The 15475-nt window shown below is 41.1% G+C and overlaps 1 protein-coding gene across 1 annotated transcript in view; it reads right to left on the bottom strand.

Moving 5' to 3' along the window:
- The window catches only part of LOC119512600 (cytochrome P450 26B1), a 60221-nt gene that overhangs the window by 27376 nt on the left and 17370 nt on the right, over nucleotides 1-15475 (bottom strand). The window contains exon 2 of the mRNA XM_037807364.1: nucleotides 5312-5345. The gene's annotated coding sequence lies outside the window, so the exon portion shown is untranslated. The remainder of the gene's footprint in view (nucleotides 1-5311; nucleotides 5346-15475) is intronic.

Below are 15475 nucleotides of genomic sequence, written 5' to 3'. Positions count from 1 at the left end.
GAGGGCAGTTGGCCTGGATGGGCCTGGGCCTGGGGAAGGCAGGGAGAGAAGGGCAGGGGCTAGGTGAGGGAGTGGTGGAGGTGGAATGGGCAGGGAGGAGGTTAGGCAATGCCTCTACCTGATCACGCCAGTTATTACAGCCCCAGCTCACCAAATCTTCAGCAAAGTCTTTGTGGACAGCCCTGGGCCAGGAATACTCCCCAAGGGGAGATGAGGCCTTGCCCCCAAGGGCAAGTAGCAGCTGTGGATAAGATACCTGGCAAAACTAACAAATGGGGACCAAATGAGCCAGGGAAAGTTCCCAGTGCTTCCTCTACTGGGTGTGAGCACAGATTCTGAGTCTCCTGATATCCTACAGCACTCACACATGCTCACGGAGGTTCACACATTCTCCAATCCATGCTACACATGCCCACCCCTCTACCCGTTCTCCACGAGCTGGTTCGTGGTCCTGCAGCCTCCTGCCTGGCAGAAGGAAGGGCACCCACCATTCTTAGCACTCTTGGTACTTGGGAGAGCAGTGGTTGGCTCGGCCTGCTGTGAGGGCCAGCACACAAGAGCTTCTGTGGAGTGAGGACAATCTGCTGGGTTGGAGACGGGTCAGGATTCCCAGAGGCTATGCCAATAGGAAAAATGACCCTGCATGGCCCTCGGCCTGGGTCCCAGACATGGGCTTCCAACTCTGCTCAGCACCTGAACACTCCCCGCCAAGACCCAGCTCAGATGGGGCCCTGGTCGGTTTGGGAGAAGCAAGATGAACTATTGTAGGGCAGGGGCAGCTCCAAGCCCAGAGCACCAAACCCTGACCCTGCAGAGCTCTGTGTAACAGGGATTTTCTCCATCCTTCATATCCCTGTTTCTGCTTCTGCCTCTCGGGCATCCCGTGGCAGCTGCAGATAGAGGGGACTCCCTGTCCACAGCTTGAGGGGAGTCAGCAGAGGGGGCATTTGGGTCTGAGGCCCTCCTAGCCCACCCCATAACCAGCCAAATCAGTGCAGGTCAAGAGGCAGTGGAATGAGCACAGGCCGTGGAGAGAGACCTTGTTTGGCCACTTATCATCTGTATGGTCTTGGCCAAGTCACTTCATCTCTCTGAGATTCGATTTTCTTGTAAAAATGGGGAGAATAATTCAGGATGGACCAGGCAATTGTAAGGATTTTGTTTTTTTAAAATGCATGCACAACACTTGGCACCATGCCAGATACATGGGCCGGACAGATTTATGGTGAAACTGATGAGGCTAAAGCTTCAGGGCCCTCTCACTTGTACAGGCTCCTGCTAAATCCCTGGGAGGGAACCTAGCAATTCCTATTTCACATTTCCTTGAAGAGGGTCCCCCCAGTCATATAAGCTTTAGATTCCACAGATTCTGGGGCCCAAAAGGTAATTTTCTTCCCACTTTCACCCCACCCCATCCTCAAGCCTCTCCAAATCTCTTCCATGCACAGAGGGAGAACTCCCCAGCCTGGCCAGGCAGAGCGGAAATGAGCCCTCACCAGGCCTCGGCAAAGATGCAGGACTTGGGTGAGGTCACCTGCCACAGAAAGGTGGCCCTAGGACTGGGCTCATTCCTGAACTGGGCTTGGTGCCTTCTGCTCGCCACCCTCTGCTTAGAGCAGTTAACCCTGCCCAGGAACCAGTGACATGCGTTCACTCCCTGGGATTCTCAGAAGCTGGGGCAGACCATGGGCACTGTGTTCCAGTCGTGGCAGGCTGCTGCTCCAAGAAGTCTGAACTCCCAGAGAAGCCAGTTCTAGGCCTGTGCTAGGCATCCTGGGCTCAGGCCTGGGCCTTCAGGAAAACAAAGGCAACTTGGCTGGCTTCACGATTAGCACCCGTTTCCCTAAGGAGCCTCAGAGGGAGTGGGGACACAGGGCTCCCTCCTTGGTGTCTGGGAGATGGATGGGGCTGATTTTTTCCACGATTCCTCCCCATAAATCTGATTTGGCCCCTCATCTGTCTGGGCCAGTCTCCACGGAGGTGTGGTGTGGTGATGAATGGGCTGCCTGACTAATGTGACGGAGGTGGCAGGGGCTTGGGGAGGGGCTCTGCCCTGATGGATGAGCCTCAGGAGGGCATATTGCATTAGACACCCATAATACAATCAGCATAGCCATTCCCAGACCAATTTGTTGCTCCTTCTCACCAGGGTGGGGCAGTGGAGCCGGAAGATTGAGGAGAATGTCAGGACTTTGGAGACACCTGGGGGGATTTCGGGAGGGGGCCAGATTTCCCTGTTGGTGGCTATTACTAGGGAGATAATAAGGAGCCAAAGAAAGTGCAAGCTGGCAAGGGAAGCAAGAGGAAGCAAGGCCCAGAGATGGCCTGTGGTCACTTCCGGAATTAGAACTTGAGTCTCCTGCTTCCTGTGTGAGGGTGGCCAGCGATGGAGGAGGGCCTGGCACTGGGAGGGGACAGACACCTTCACTCCGACCTCTCACGTTGCTGGAAGTCCCCACACCCTTCAAGAAATCGATGGAGATGGGTGATGCCAGTGACTGTTTCTAGTCCAAAAGGAGGTGGCCTTCTGTGGAGTCCTGCACTGGCCCCGATGGCATCCACTCCAGACCACCCACAGTTTGGCTGCCCCACTCACCTTGGATCTTTCACCTAAAATTGAAAAGTCTCCGAAACACTACACTGTTTCCAGTCTTTCCTTATCCTCTAGGTCACCAGAAGGATCTTTTAAAACAAAATCTTCTTTCCCACCTGAAAGCTGTCAGCAGTGACCTACTGCCCCTGCTGTCCCTGGGATCAGGGGCCAGCCCGTTGACTCCGGCCTCTCTCCCGGCTTCTCTGGGGCTCCCTTCCAACCCCCCCAGCCTCCTGTGGTCACAGCGCACCCTGCACCTTTATACTTCTAGGTCCTTACTTGGGCCTTGGGGGCAGGACATTAATAATCAGACCCTTCAGTTCATCGAAATTTCAGTCTGTGCAGGCTCCGCTTGTTTCCTTTTCCCCTTCGATCCCCACCCCTGCCCTCAGCCCTCCTTCACCCCAGACCCCCACTCCTCTGTGCTGGTATATGCCCCTGGTGATGTAAACATATCTTTGAAAAGAACACTGTCTTGTCTGTATGTATATATGTCTGTCTGTACATATGTATGTGTGTATTTTTAATTTATACAGATGATGTCATAACTATAGATCTCATTTGTTTTGGATTTTTTTTTTTTTACTTAACAGTGTGTCTGAGAGCTGTTTATGCTGCCTTGCATACTTCTGACTGCTGCAAAATATTCCCAGCTATGTGCCTACCACTTTTTCCCCTGTTAACAGATGCCCAGGCTGTCACTAGGAACAGTGAGCAATGCACATTGCTGTGTATGTCCCTACGTGTGAGCCCCCTGAGTGTTTGACCAAGAGTGAGATTACAGGGTCTCAGGGCACGCGCCTTTTTAAACTAAGTTCTGCTGGGGACTCCCCACAGAGGCTGCACGAGGCCACACTCAGTGCAGTGCCCAAGGAGCCGGGCCTTCTCTCACCCTCACCCAAAGTGCATTATTCCACTTTCTAATTTTGCCAGTTTGACAGGTGGAAAGTGACCTAAGCCTTTACGCATACCGGTTACCACTGACTTCAATATCTTGCCTTTTAAAATTCCCTTTACTATCCTTCTGCTTTAAATATCCTCTGTTCACTTCCTGGTAAACTCCTACTTACCTTTCAAACCCAGTTCAAATGGCATATTCTTTTTTGAAGTTCCCCAGTTTGTCACCCTTTCCTTGATGTTCCAGAGCAGTCTCTACATACCACCCTAACCTTTATCGTTCACTGTAATTCCTTCTTTGTTTCTCATTCATACACTACCACCTACTGTGGCAATTAAGCACAGTGTAGTCCCTGCCTCGTGGAACCACGTGGGAGAGGAAGGGGGAGTGGGAGGAAGTGGAAGGGGATGTAGAGGTGGTAGCTTGAAAGTCAGGCAATTAATAATACGCTCCTTTCTCTTGATGGATTAAAAGGATTTCAAATATAGAAACTGCATATTCGTCATGGTCCTTGTCTGCGCTCACGATAAGTAATCTGAATAAATCCTCTCTTATATACTCTAAAACCTCATCCACTTCTATCTCAAGCAACTTCAATATTGCCATTTCTAAGTGTTTCTTCCCTTCTGCTTATAACCAAGCCAGTGTTTCCCCTTTGCCTAAAAAACACTTTACCTTAAGGCTGTTGAATCTCTGGGCTGACATCTCACAAAGGATGGGATGCAAAGGAAAGAGCATGATAGAGCGAATGAACAGATCTTGGGGGAACTCACTCTTTCTGGGCCTTGGTTTTCTCATCTGTGTATTGGAGGTGGGCTAGTTGTGAGGATGGTAGTAAACCTCGTTCTGTGTCCAGTCTCTCTCTGTCCCTTTCTTCCTCAAGCCTCTGAAGGATAACTTCCACACATGTCGCAAACTGAATTCCTCATCATCTCTCAAACAGGCCCCTTTCTGGATGTTTTTCTTTCTAGCAAACCTGTAGTTTTCCCAGTAAACCAAGGAGACACTAACTTGACACCTCCCGCCTCCCTGGAATCCTTAATCTGATTAATTAACCAAAGTCTGTTAATGCCCCTTCCATGTTAATTCATAAGCCTGTCCCTCATCTCCATCCCCATTTCCACAGTTCTCAGAGTAGAGGAATCAGGTTAGGTAAGAGTTTATTTAAAGACAATATATACAAATTAAGTCTGCTAGTGACCCGTTTTCTTAGCTTGCTTTCCACCCTAACCCCCTTCCCCACTGAAGCACATATCTGATGGTTTATGGGAATCACAAACCATCAGTAGCCAGCCCTTAGCTACCTCCCCATTTTCCAGATGAAATTAGTTTTACACCTTGTGTCAAGGTACAGCTAATTTTTGATACACCAAGACAAAGAGAAAAAGTCTAAGGTTTCTCACTTCCTCCTGCATAGCAAAACAAACTATTTTAAAGCCAGCAGAAAACAGTTAAGTACAGACAAATCTTACTTAGGAATATTTATGCAAAAATCCTTAATCAAATACTATCGAAGTCCAGAAGTTCATCAAAATAATAAAACAGTATGACCAAGTGGGGTTGAACCCATAAATGAACCAAATGATATTTCAACATTAGGGACTTTACTATAATAATGGGTAAAGGGAAAAAAAATTGATTCTTCTAATTGATACTGAGAAAAGGTATTTGATAAAATTCAACACTAATTTCTTATAAAAACTTACAATAAGCTAGGAATAGAAGAAAACTCCAACTTTATAACCTAAAGCAAATATCATAATTAATAATTAAATATTAGAAACACTTCAATTTAAGTAAGGAAAGAGACAAATTCTTACCGTTATCACTATCGTTCAACATTGTCTGGTTGTTCTAGCCATGCAAAGACATAAAAAAGAATTGGAAATGTAAGAAAAATAAATATTACAGTAATAAATATTAGAGATAGCCCTTTGACAACTTTCTCAACTTCTTCCATGATCATTGATATTTTTGGGCTTTCTCACTCTTCCTGGGTAAAAATTTACCAAAATTGGTAATACATATTTTTCCATTTTTCTTTAGGTTTACAGAATTATTTCCATAAAATTATACAAAATATCTCCAACATTATTTATATTTAAATTATTATTTTAAATTATTTGTTTGAATTATTATTTACATTCCCTCAGGTCTGTGCTTATTTACATTTTCTGATTCCTAGTTTTATTTAGGAATCTGAAAAATGCACTGTTCTACATTGTTTTTCCTTGATGAGGTTTGCCTAATGATTCATCTAAATAACCCCCTTCCTAACAACTAGCTCTTCCATTTAGAAAGGACTAGGAAATTGTTATTTGCAGATATAACTGTCTACAATAGAAAATCCCAGGGAATCAGCTATTATACCTGATAAAATGTTGCAGTAACTTGTTCAGATCCACAACAAATACATAATCAATTTATTTCCTATATGTTAGCAATATAAATTTGAGAATGTTATTTAAAATATATAATATAGTTATGAATAATGTGCAAGACTTTTGGGAAGAAAACAAAAAACTTTATGAAAGACATAAAAGAAGACCTAAATAGAGACTGACCATATTGGGATGCCAATTTCTCCCAAATTGAATAAATTCAAAGAAATCTCAATCAAAATACCCATGGAATTTTTAAAATGAAACTCCACAGAAAGCTACAAGATAGAAACCGGTACTATATAACTTGGCAAAACCTAGAGTGGACAGTGATGGTGGTTAATTGTAAAAATATAAGAAAGTTCTTACACGAACTAGAACAAATGTACGTCACTATTACAAGGTGTTAATAATAGGGTGTAATACGGGAAAAATACAATTAATGTAAACTAAAGTCTATAGTTAACAGTAACATTGTAATGTTCTTTCATTGATTGTGACAAAGGCACTATACCAAAGCTAAATGTCAATAACAGGAATATAAGGGGCATGGGACTTTTTTCTTTGGAGGAAATGAGAATGTTCTCATATTGACTGTAGAGGTGAATATAAAACTATACGATTAAACCAAGGGCCACTGATTGTACACTAGGATGGACTATATAGTGTGTGAAAAAAACTATTAAAAAAAGAAACTTCACAAACTTTTTCTAAAACTCATCTATAAGAATAAACAGACAAAGAGAGTTAAGACAATTTTTAAAAAGATTAATGGTGGAAAAATTTCCTTCTAGATAGCAGAACATATTTTAAGGTTACAAAACTTAGAATAGTCTCAAATTGACAAGAAATAGACAAATAGACCAGTGGAATAGAGAGTCTAGAAATAGACCCATGCATTGCAAATCAGTGAGGAAAGGACTGACAAATAATAATGTGTATTCAGGACCTTCAGATACCATTTAAGACTAAAAAATAAAAGGTTAGATCTGCATATTTTAAAGTTCAATAATACAATTCAGATAGGTTGAGTATCTAAATATGAAACAAAGCCAACATATTTTCATAATATAGGGATGAGGTGGGTGGGAAAGTATTTCTAGGCAAGATACAAAACTCGGGAGCTTACAGGAATAGACTGACAGATATAACTACATTAAGTTTCAAAATGCTGTATAATGAAAGCCACCATAAACAAAGATTAAAAAGAGGTGAAAATGGGGGTATGAGTTAACAATTCTGAAACTATATACTGGGGTTAAACAAATAAGTAAATGACTGGTAGATGGTGGAACCAGATATCTCACCATCAGAGAAGGAATTATAGGTAATAAAGACTAGAATGATCCTCGTAGAGCTTTATTGGAGTTGGAGACATCATGTGTAAATTCATGTTTGTACATACATTCATACACGTGTGTTCATATACACATAGATACACATATCCAGAAACTATTATATATATGTGTGTATACATGGGTTAGTAGACGTAATATATTATCTAGCTTTGCCTGCTGAGAGGTCCTTAAAGCAATGGCACCCTAGTAGCAATGAGCACATCCAGAACCCAGATCTTGATTTCTAAATACCATTCACCAAAAAAGGAAACCAGGGATCCATGGAAAAATGACTAACCCTAGTGTTGGGACAGGAAAGGACAAGATAAGCCTGGAGCATCTAGTAGTACCAAAAAACAAAGAAATGTTCAAAAAACAAAAGGATGAGGGCATGTCAAAGGCACATAGGAGCCAACCTGGAAGAACTCCCAATGGTCGAACATAATTTGAGTAACAAAGTAAATAAATAATGTAGTATTGCATTATAGCCCAGCATATAAAATATCCAAAGGATAGACATAGATAAAAAGAATAGATCTGAAAGTCCAGAAATAAACCCATGCAGGTGTGGTCAATTGATTTTCAACAAAGGCTCTAAGACCATTCAATGGGGCAAAGAATAATCTTTTTCAAGAAATGATGTTGGGACAACTGGATAGCCACGTGGAAAAGAATGAATTTGGACCCCTAACTCATACCATATACAAAAATTAACTCAAAATGGATCAAAGACCTAAATATAAGAGCTAAAACTATAAAACTCTGAAAAGAAAACAAAGGTATGAGTCTTTGTGACCTTGGATTAGGCAACAGTTTCTTAGATATGATACCAAAAGCAAAATTTGGACTTCATAAAAATTAAAAACTTTTGTACTCAAAAGACACTGTCAAGAATGGAAGAAAATATTTGCATCACTAGACCCTGGTAAGGGTCTGGTATTCAGACTATATTTAGAAACTATTACAATTCAACTATAAAAAGGCAAATGGCCCAATTTAAAAATGGGTAAAGTATTTGAATAGACATTTCTCCAAAGAAGATATACAAATAGCCAATAAAAACATGAAAAGATGCTGTACAATATTAGTCATTTGGTAGATGCAAATTAAAATCACAAGGGCTCTGCCCCATCAAGATTTTGGAGTGAGATGCTTCAGGGCTCCACCCCCCACTCCCCAAATAGAAGCTTTGAACAACCAGCAAGAAGTGGCAGAAATATCTTTCTCAGGGTTCCAGAAAATGGTTAAAGGATTACAGCAACAAGGCAAGTGCTGAATCAAGGAAAAAGCTTCTTAAAAGCAGTGGGACATAGGACAGTATAACACAAACACTGAACCCTAATGCAAACCATGGACTATAGTTAATAGTACAATTCTAGTAATATTCTTTCATCAATTACAACAAATGTACCACACTAATGAAAGGCACTAATAATGGGGGAGGGGGTTAATATGGGAACTGTATTTTCTGCATGCTTTTTCTGTAAACTTACAACTTCTCTAATGAAAAAAAATATGGTAGGATCCCATGTTGCTACTTTTCTACCCCTCACCAGGGGGAACAGAGCCAGCCTGTGCTTCCAGTGAAGACCCCTGGTCCTAGCTCCAGAGGGAGCAGAATAACCCTTGTGCAAACACTGGGAGAATGTATCTCTGGTGGTGGCCTGAAGGACTCACCATCCAAGTACTTGCCCTGCAGGTAGAAGGCAGCTCAGAGAACTCTCCTACAGTGAACTGTGGGAGAGCAGTTAAGTTGTGCTGCCTGGGGCAAGGGATTGCTGGTTGTAGGACATAGGGTGCAGTGCCCAGAACCATAAGGAAACTGTTTCCTAGGGAAGAGGGGGAATTTGTAACTGTGTAAACGGGGATTTCTAGGGTCACAGGCATATGCCCCAGACAAGAAACAGGTATAGAAAGCATCAGGGAGGCCCCTACACTTTGGTTAGGAGATATTCTCATACACCCCATTGTGTGGATAAGCCTTGAAGAAAAACACTTGGTCAGGTCAATCTGCAATGACTGAGAAAGGTTTTTGTTTTCTTTTTTAGCTCCTAGTATTCAAGAAAAACTCAGACATAGGCTAGATACAAACTTAAAGAACAGATGCTGCAGAGTCTAAACTTCAGCAATGACATATTAAAATATGAAAATGTCCAGGTTTCAACAAAATGTTACAAAACATATCAAGAAACAGGAAGCAATGGCACAGACAAAGGAGAAGATTAAAGCATTAGAAACCATCAACAAAGAGGACCAGAGCTGGGACATACCAGAAAAAGGCCTTAAAAATGGTCCTAAATATGCTCAAAAAGCTAAAGGAAAATATGGACAAGGAACTAAAGGATGCTAGGAAAATGACAGATGAACACAAACAGAATAGCAATAGAGAGATGGAAATTATGAACAAGGACCAAACAGAGCCAAAGACTACAGTACCAGAAATTAAAAACAAACAAACAAACAAACAAAAAAACCCTAGAGGGGTTTGACAGGAGATGGGAGTTAGCAGAAGAAAGAATCAGTGAACTTGAAGACAAGACAATTGAAATCATTCGGTCTAAGGAACAGAAAAAAAAAAAAAAAACCACAAAGAAAAGTGAAAAGCCTGGGAACTGTGGGACACTATCAAGCACACCAAGATATACATTGTGGGAGTTCCAGAAGGAGCAGAAAGACAGTAAGGAGAAGAGCGAATATTCCAGGAAATAATTACTAAAATTCCTAAATTTAACAAAAGACATGAATATACATATCCAAGATGCTCAAAGAACTCCAAACAAGATAACCCACACCAGGGCATATTATAAGCAAACTGTCAAATGCCAAAGATAGAGAATTCTGAAAGCTACAACAGAGAAGCAACATGTCACATACCAGGGAGCCTCAATCAGATTAAATTCCAATCTCTTACTGGAAACCAGGAAGCCAGTGAGATGATGTATTAAAAGTGCTGAAAGCAAAGAAACTGCCAACCAACAATTCTATATCTGGTAAAACTCTCTTTCAGAAATGAGGGAGAGATTAAGACATTCCTAAATAAACAAAAGATGAAAGAGTTTGCCACCACTAGATTAGTCCTACAAGAGATGCTAAAGAGAGTTCTGCAGGTTGAAAGGAAAGGACGATAGACAATAGATCAAAGCTGTACAAAGAAATAAAGATCTCCAGTGAGGCAATGACATTCATAAATATTAAAGGACAGTAGTAGTGCATTCTTGGTTTGTAACTCCACTTTTTACTTCTTACAGGACCTAAAAAGCAAGTGCATAAAGTGTAATGAAAACTCGGTGGCTTTGGACTCCTAATGTATAAACATGTAATTTGTGAACAAGAAAGAAGGCAGAGGGATAAAGGGGTATAGGAACATAGTTCATGTATACTATTGAAATTAAGTTGGTATCAAAGCAAATGAGGTTGCTATAGATTAAGGATATTGAATTCAAGCCCCATGGTAATATCAGAGAATATGCAAGCTCATAGACAGAAATTAGAGTACAGGTTGTCAATGGCAAGGGCCAGGCAGGAATGGGTAGTTAATGCAATATGGGTGTAGGGTTTCTGTTTGGGGAGATGGGAAGGTTTTAGTAATGGATTTTGATGAGGGTACTGGAATATTGTGAATGTGATTAAGCCCAGCGAATAGTGTGCTTGGGAGTGGTCGAGATGGGAAAGTTTATATTGTATGTATGTTCCCACAATTTAAAAAGAAAGAAAGAACAACTAATGAGACAATGACAATTAAAGGCAATACATGATTCTGTATGGGATCTTGAAAGGGAGGAGAAAAGACCCAAAGGAGCATTACTGGGACATATGAAAAAATTAGAATATAGACTGTAAACTTTGTATCAATGTTAAATTTCTGGACCGTGATAACTGTACTTAAGGTGGTTACATAAGAAATATCCTTTTTCTTAGGAAGCATTATGGGTTCAAGTAGCCTGATGTATACAACCTACACTCAAGTGTTCAGAAAATGGAAAGATAGTCAGAAAGATAGAATAATATGACAAATGTGGCAAAATGTTAAATTGGTGGATCTGGGGATCTGGGCTATAGGGGTATGTTGGAGTTCTCTGTATGGGCTTTGTGTTATTTTTGCAACTGTCTTGTAAGTTTGTATTTCAAAATAAAAAGTTAAAAAATCACATAAAATACCACTTCACACTAGGATGGCTAAAATTTTTTTAAAAAGGAAAATAACAAGTGTTGCTGAGGATGTGGAGAAACTGAAACTCCATTAGGTTGTTAGTAGGACTTAAAAATGATGCATCAGCTTTGGAAAACAGCTTTGCAGTTCCTCAAAATGATAAACATAGAGTTATCATATAATCCAGCAATTCCTATATATATAGTCAAGAGGATCAAACATGTTCATACAAAAACTTGTACCTGGATGCCCTGTGACAGAGGAGTCCAGGTTGCTGGTAGCTAGTCTCCAGGGAGAAAGCATTGCCTAACGATGCCTTGATTTGGATATGTTTCTCAGCCTCAAAACTTGTTGAAGGCTGATCATTTTGTCTTAAGTGCTTTGCCTGAAAAAAGATTAGACTACTGTTCTAGTTTGCTAATGCTGCAGAATGCAAAACACCAGCGATGGATAGGCTTTTATAAAACGGGGGTTTATTTCACTACACAGTTACAGTCTTAAGGCCACAAAGCGTCCAAGGTAACACATCAGCAATCGGGTACCCTCACCGGAGGATGGCCAATGGCCTCCGGAAAACCTCTGTTAGCTAGGAAGGCAGCTGGCATCTGCTCCAAAGCTCCAGCCTCAAAACGGCTTTCTCCCAGGACGTTCCTCTCTAGCAAGCTTGCTCCTCTTCAAAACATCACTCCCAGCTGCACTCTCTTTCCTCTTTGAGTCAGCTCATTTATATAGCTCCACCGATCAAGGCCCACCCTGAATGGGTGGGGCCATGCCTCCATGGGAACATCTCATCAAAATTATCACCGACAGCTGGGTGGGGCGCACTCCAAGCAAATCCAACCAGCACCCAAGGGTCTGCCCCACACAAGACCACAAAGATAATGGCATTTGGGGGACACAATACATTCAAACTGGCACAACTACTTTCGGGAGGAAACTTCCAGGGAACACAGTGTAGTAGGGAGCTCCAGGACTCACAAACAGCTAGTGAACAGGCATAAATTGTCTGAAACAACTGTACCGGGGCTCCAGAGGCCAGGGAAACACTGTGTGGCATTTAGGGAAGAGTGGATGAAGAGGCTGAGAAACTGCAATAAAGAGTTGTGAGTAACTTGTTCCAAGGCAGTTGCTGACACCCATCCCCCATTCTTGAGGTGAGCTGCCGCAGGTCTGGTCCCTGGCTGGTTGCTGCAGACAGAGAGGGATGTGGAAGCCCTTGTCTCCAAGAATGGATGGGGAGGGGTGGGGCATGGCCGAGTACAGATCACAACTTTTGATTGGTGAATTTAGATCACTTGTCCCAGCTCTGAATTGCTGTTTTAGCCTGCCCCCAACAGGGACTACCATGACCATTGTTTCAATCTTTCCCTGACAGGGGTGAAGGCAGTGGAGGTTCAAGGACACAGGACATTAGGGCTGCAGGGAACAGTTTTATGAATAGCACCATCTGTTGGGCACACCAGGAAAGCACAGCTTTGGGAGCCATCAAAAACGCTTTTTAGTATTCCTGACCCCCTCCTCAGAGCTCTTTGAAACTGGTCTGCATCTGCTTCGTGGGTCCCTGGCTCTGTTTTGTCTAGGAAATATTGGCTTGGGAATGTCCTTTCTGGGGTGACCCTCCTCCCAGAATTTGCTCTCTAGGCAAAAGCAGCTAGAGGCAATGAAAGGAGTTGTTGTTGTTGTTGTTGTTTTTTAAAGCTATAGAAACAAAAATAAACAGAACAGATAAAGATTCCCAGAGAAGGAACACAGGGAAGGAAGTTTTCTCCTGTGGATGAAACAATTGCACAAATAAGTGCAATCTTAAAAATTGTACTGCATACCCAGGGCAAGATTCAGATGAAGAAGAGCTGAAAAAATCTAATCAGTTAAATACAGGAAATTCTAAAGGTCTAGAATAAGTTGAACCAAATGCCAAAGAAGAGCCTAAACACAAAGCCAGTCAATAATAAAACCTTAGGCAAGAGAAAGAAACTGACCTTCAGAGCAAACTCATCAAGATAATCAGATGTCTAGACATCAGCAAAAAATTACAAGCTACAATAAGAAACAGGAAGATATGGCCCAGTCAAAGGAACAAATTAAAATTTTGGAGGAGACACAGATTTGGAAAAACTAATCCAAGATGTACAAACAAGTTTCCTAAATCAATTCAAGGAGAAGGAAAATATGGCTAAAGAGATAAAGGATATTAAGAAGACACTGGGTGAGCATAAAGAAGAATTTGAAAGTAAGAAAAGAAACATAACAGAATTTATGGGAATGAAAGTCATAATAGAAGAGATTATAAATCCATTAGAAGCATAAAACAGCATATTTGAAAAGGCAGAAGAAAGAATCCATGAACTAGAAGATAGGACAATCAAAATCTTACAGACAGAAGAACAGAGAGAGAAAAGAATGGAAAAAATTGAGCAGATTCTCAGGGAACTGATTGACAGTAGGAAGAACACAAACATATGCATCATGGTGTCTCAGAAGGAGAAGAAAAGGAAAAAGGAGCTGAAAGAATATTTGAGGGAATAATGGCCAAAATTTCTCAATTCTTATGAAAGAAATAAATATACATGCCCAAGAAATGCAACATTCTCCAAACAGTATAAATCCTAACAGAACTACTCCAGGACACATACTAATCAGAAAGTCATATGCCAACAAAAAAGAGTGAATCCTGAAAGAAGAAAGAGAAAAGTGACTAGTCACATACAAGGGAACAGCAATAAGATTAAGTGCAAATTTTTCATCAGAAATCATAAAGGCGAGAAGGAAGTGGTATGATATATTTAAGGTACTAAAAGAGAAAAACTGCCAGCCAAGAATTCTTTATCCAGCAAAACTGTCCTTCAAAAAATTGTCCTTCACATATAAGCAGAAACTGAGAGAGTTTATCAACAAGAGACCTGCCCTACGGGAAATACCAAAGGGAGTTCTGCAGGCTGAAAGGAAGAGAGAGTAGAGGGATGCTTGGAGGAGAGTGTAGAAATGAAGGTTATCAGTAGGGTAACTAAAAGGGTAAAAAGAGAGACAAAAATAAGATATGACATATAAAAAACAAAGGATAAAATTGTTGAAGTAAGTACTGTCGTTAGAGTAATAACATTGAATGTTAATGTATTAAACTCCCCAAATCAAAAGACACAGATTGGTAGAATGGATAAAAAGTATGCTCCATCTATACGCTGTCTACAAAAGACTCACCTGAGACCCAAGGGCACAAATAGGTTGCAAGTGAAAGGTTGCAAAACGATATTCCATGCAAACAGTAAACAAAAAAAGAGTTGGAGTAGCTATATTAGGATAAAATAGACTTTAAATGAAAAACTGTTATAAAAGACACAGAAGGGCACTATATATTATTAAAGGGGAAATCCACCAAGAAGAAATAAGAATCATAAGTATTTATGCACCCTACCAGGGTGCACCCAAAATACATGAGGCAAACACTGGCAAAACTGAAGGGAGGAATAGACATCTCTACAATAATAGCTGGAGATTTCAATACACCACTCTTATCAATAGAACATCTAAACAGAGAACTTGAATAATATGATAAATGTTCTAGACCTAACAGACATATACTGAACATGGCACCCCAAAGAGCAGGATATACATTCTTCTCAAGTGCCCATGGATCATTCTCCAGAATAGACCAAATGTTGGGCCACAAAACAAATGTCAATAAATTAAAAAAGATTGAAATTATGCAAAGCACTTTCCCTGATCATCATGGAATGAAGCTTGAAACCAATAACGGGGAGAACTGGAACATTTACAAATAGATGGACGTTAAACAATATGCTCTTCAATAGTCAAAGAAGAAATTGCAAGAGAAATCAGTAAATATTTTTAAATGAATGAAAATGAGAACACAATATATCAAAACTTATGGTATGCAGTGAAGGCAGTGCTGAGAGGGAAATTTATAGCTGAGGGCTATACATCTTTATTAAAAAAGAAGAAAGAGCTATAATCAAAGACCTAACTGCACACCTGGAGGAACTAGAAAAAGAACAGCAAACTAATCCCAAATCAAGCAGAAGGAAAGAAATGATACAGATTAGAGCAGAAATAAATGAAATTGAGAGTAAAAAACAATAGAGAGAATTAACAAAACCA

Source organism: Choloepus didactylus, chromosome 17 (genome assembly GCF_015220235.1).
Source record: "Choloepus didactylus isolate mChoDid1 chromosome 17, mChoDid1.pri, whole genome shotgun sequence".
NCBI lineage: Eukaryota > Metazoa > Chordata > Mammalia > Pilosa > Megalonychidae > Choloepus > Choloepus didactylus.
The sequence above is the reverse complement of the archived record's forward strand: the minus strand, read 5'-3'. Positions and strand labels throughout refer to the sequence as shown.